Source organism: Choloepus didactylus, chromosome 16, assembly GCF_015220235.1.
Source record: "Choloepus didactylus isolate mChoDid1 chromosome 16, mChoDid1.pri, whole genome shotgun sequence".
Lineage (NCBI taxonomy): Eukaryota > Metazoa > Chordata > Mammalia > Pilosa > Megalonychidae > Choloepus > Choloepus didactylus.
Genome location: NC_051322.1, coordinates 54,898,523 through 54,903,010, shown reverse-complemented (window position 1 = coordinate 54,903,010; position 4,488 = coordinate 54,898,523). Strand labels below are relative to the sequence as shown.

At 41.1% G+C, this 4,488-nt stretch overlaps 1 pseudogene; it reads left to right on the top strand.

Annotated features, from left to right (window-relative positions):
- The first annotated feature begins 444 nt into the window (after nt 1-444).
- On the top strand, nt 445-2,292 carry LOC119511287 (annotated as a pseudogene).
- The last annotated feature ends 2,196 nt before the right edge of the window (nt 2,293-4,488 follow it).

Here is a 4,488-nt window from a genome sequence, read left to right as displayed (position 1 = left end):
TGGTTCCCAAGGACCCAAGAGGAGCAATAGTTATAATTTGCTGGGAGGCAGAATTTGGTTGGAGATATTTCCAGCAATTAGACTATTTCTATAGCTCTATTTTTTAAAAGGCTGGAGGCTTTTCAAGATGGTCTATCTCCTACCTTTTGAATTTTCTCTGATCTGAGGAAGAAAACAAGGAATTTGAATTAGTTGACCAAAACTCTCCTTCCCGATGTAAAATTTTACTATTCTATGACAAGTGCCTGAATGGACTTCTTTTTTCTTTTTCTTCCCAATTTCATCAAAATCTAAGGTGAGGCAGATGCAGCTCTGAGCACAACTGTGGGGACACATCAGCGCTCCCCGACTCCGACTCCGAGGAGGCCCCGCCCCCGCCGGCCTCTCCTCCTTCTAGTGCTTCTGGGAGCCGAGAATCTCAGCAGCCATGCATGCTCTGCAGCCATGGAGATCCCTGGGAACCTGTGCAAGAAAGTGAAGCTGAGCAATGACACGCAGAACTGGGGGATGCAGAGAGCAACAAATGTCACCCATCACACCCACCATGTCAGCAGAAATAAGAGAGGTCAGGTAGGGGGACCAGAGGTGGCTTTCTGGTTGCACAGTTTGGCTAACAGGCTTATCAAATTACAGGGGAAACCCACAGTGAGCACGGCTTTGTAGGAGTACTTAGTTTGCCATGATATTCCACGTTATACTTTGGATGGTGACAACATTCGTCAGGGTCTCAATAAGAATCTTGGTTTTAGTACTGAAGACAGAGAAGAGAGTGTTCGAGGCATTGCAGAAGTTGCTAATCTGTTTGCAGATGCCGGCCTAGTGAGTATCACAAGTTTTATATCACTTTATACTCAGGATCACAACAACGCAAGGCAAATTCAAGAGAGTGCAAGTTTACCTTTTTTGAAGTATTTGTTGATGCTCCTCTGCATATCTGTGAACAGAGGAATGTCAACAGACTCTACAAAAAAATCTCAGGCTGGAGAAATTAAAGGTTTTACTGGGATTGATTCTGCATATGAAAAACCAGAGGCCCCTGAAATGGTGCTGAAAACAGACTTCTGTGACGTAAATGACTGAATTCAGCAAGTTCTGGAGCTCCTACAAGAAAGGGACATTGTACCTGTGGATGCTTCTTATGAAGTAAAAGAACCGTATGTGCCAGAAAATAACCTTCATTTGGCAAAAACAGATGCAGAAACATTATCAGCACTGAAAATTAATTAAGTGGATACGCAATGGGTGCAAGTTTTGGCTGAAGGTTGGGCAACACCACTGAATGGCACTTACAGTGCCTTCATTTTGATTGTCTTCTGGATGGGGGTGTCATTGACTTGTTAGTGCCTATAGTTCTGACAGCTACCCAAGAAGATAAAGAGAGTCTGGATGGCTTTATAGCATTTGCCCTGATGTATAAGGGGTGCTGCATGGCTATTCTTTGTCATCCAGAGTTTTTTGAGCACAGGAAAGAAGAGCACTGTGCCGGACAGTGGGGGACCATGTGCTAGAACCAACCTACATCAAAATGGTTATGGAACAAGGAGATTGGCTGAGTGGAGATAAGTCCTGAGCGGAATTTATTGGAATGATGGTCTTGATCAATATCATCTTACTCCTTCTGAGCTAAAACAGAAGTTGTTTAAAGATATGAATGCTGATGCTGTCTTTGCATTTCAGTTATGCAACCCAGTGCACAATGGATATGCTCTATTAATGCAGGACACCTATAAGCAGCTCCTAGAGAGGGGCTACCAGCACCTCATCTGTCTCCTTCATCCTCTTGGTGACTGGACAAAGGATGATGATGTTCCTTTGATGTGGCATATGAAGCAGCATGCTGCAGTGCTGGAGGAAGGAGTCCTGAATCCTGAAACAACAGTGGTGGCCATCTGCCCATCTCCTATGATGTGTGCTGGAGCAACTGAGGTCCAGTGCCTTGCAGGGCATGAATGGTCATGGGGCCAATTTTTACATTGTTGGACAAGACCCTGCCAGTGTGCCTCATCCAGAAACAGGGAAGGATCTTTGCCACCCAACTCATAGTGCCAAAGTGCTGACAATGGCCCCTGGCCTAATCACCTTGGAAATAGTTCTCTTTAGAGTTGCAGGTTACAACAAGAAGAAGAAGCGTTAGACTACTATGACACTGAACACCATGAAGACTTTGGATTTATTTCAGGGACACGAAAGCACAAACTTGCCCAAGAAAGCCAGACACCACCTGAAGGTTTCACAGCTCCCATGGCTTGGACTGTGCTGATGGAGTACTACAAAACTTTGGAGCAAGTTTAAGCTGTTAACCTACTCACTCCACCTTTGACACTTCATTGATTAACAAACAGGGAACGCACAGTCACTGCTGGCATTGCTTTGTGGTTGGCGTATGTCTGGAAGCACTTCTTAAAAACAGACCATTTTCCTGAACTAGCATCAGTTTTGTTCTGCTCCATGAGTTCTGTTTTGAGCTAGTGTAACACACTGATAGTGTTAATGTATCTTTTGCATTTACTATAGCTAATACTCCTTCAGTATGATTTTAAAATCCTGTCTTTTTATATTTTATGTATTCTTTTGTCTAATGACTTTTTTCAAGCTGCTATATTAGTTGTAATCAGTAGTAGACACATTGAATCTTACTTTTCATCCCTTTAAAGAAAAAGAAAAAGTCACTAAACAATAAACTTAGATCTTGTTTTGGGAATTCTACAAGACAAGTAGCAATTAGATTTTTTTCTACACTGAAAACATAAACCGCCTTTCTTCCTTTCAATCAGCTATTGATCTCTCAGCTGTTATAATTTAAACTATTATTATGATCTATGTAAGGCCTGAATGAATTTTCCTTATTCAATAAAATTAAATTTTTGACTTAAAAAAAAAAAATCTAAGGTGATATTATATCACCCTAAGTCTGATCCCTTTTGGATCTGGTGGTGTTTAGAACACTCTGGGATAGAAAACTCCCTGGGAAGGAGTGGAGCCAGCATAGCTGCTAGTGAAGAGGTTTCCTGTCAGCACTCCAAAAGCTTCAGGGGCTGGGGGAGGGTGAACGCAGCTGTCCAGGCCACCGAAATGGTCGGAAACAGAGCTGTGTTGTTCCTGGGGCAATTCGTAGCTGGAGTGATCAATCCTAGGGAGGGGGAAGTGGTAACCAGACCCCCAGGTGCCCCAGGGACTTTCAGGATACACATACGTTTGCCATTTTACAGTCTTTTCAAGGCCCAGGAGTAGCTCAAAAACCTCCACACACCAACGTGGCTTTGCCTGTAATACAAGCTTTTTAAAAGGTTAAGTTAATCTTGACTTTTACTGTTCCAGCATTTCAGCCTAATGGTGCTCCATGCACAATCTAATTGGATTTTTATAGGCCTTTATTTAAGGAAATTTATTTAGCAACAATGAGAATTTGAAGGTTAAAGGTAGGTCCCTTTTATATAATATCAAAGCAACATAGAGAACACCCTGCTAGGCCACCATAACAGATTCTAATTGGTAGTTATACTCTAAAACTTCCACCAGTTTAAGCACAAATCATACATGAATATACGAAGGAAAGAACCCATGTGTCCAAAGATGTTATTACTGACCCTGTAAAATTAGAGCAAATGGATAGGTAAGCCTGAGATCATGCTAATGGGAGGTTTCGTGCTATGCAATGAATACAGTGTGTGGCTTCTACAGAAAAGTCCTCTCAATTCACTGGTGAATCAGATGTTAGGTTGAATTTGTAAAGGCTATTTGTCCTAAGAGATTATGAATTTATACTGCCTCAGGTTGTATTCCATCATTATAAAAGTCCAGAAATCCTCCTTAAAGTTTGTTTTACCAGCCAGAATTGGGAATTACATCTCTTGCAATAAATTCTCTCACATTGGCCGTTTGACATTTGAGAGGTAACCCCTGGCTTAACTGGCTGCAGGTAAAAATTAGAGGCATAACTGGTTTTAATAACAGTCTCTGGGTCTACTCATTCCTGAGTACTTAGCCAATTACATCTTTCCGTATGTTATAGATATAAATATTCCAGAAGGTGCATTTCTAACTGGTTTTCCCAGTTACTAAAGAGTTTTGTTTGCTTTTGTGTATGCTTTATTTTGTAAAAATTTAACTCAGGCATTTCCTTAAGAATGTGGTAAAAGGACATGTTGTTGAGGAAAATTTTACTGGTATTTCTTGGAGATTTGAGATCTGGGTTATGCTCTAAAGCCTTTCATTCTGGAGATGACAGAATGGCACTGTATGGGTTTTGCTGTCAAAATATTTTCCCTAGTTACTTCAGGTATTGTTCATATTCATTTACCAAAATGGAGGAAGTATAAGTATTGTCCTGGAAATTCTAAAGGTTAGGACAAAGAGTAGGAGGAAAAATATCACCAAGGAGAAGAGAAAATGATAATGACTGGGTTTTAGTTCTCCCTGATGATGAGGATCAGAATAGGGATAGATCAACTCATAATTGCGAAAAGAAATGTGATTGTTAATGAACCC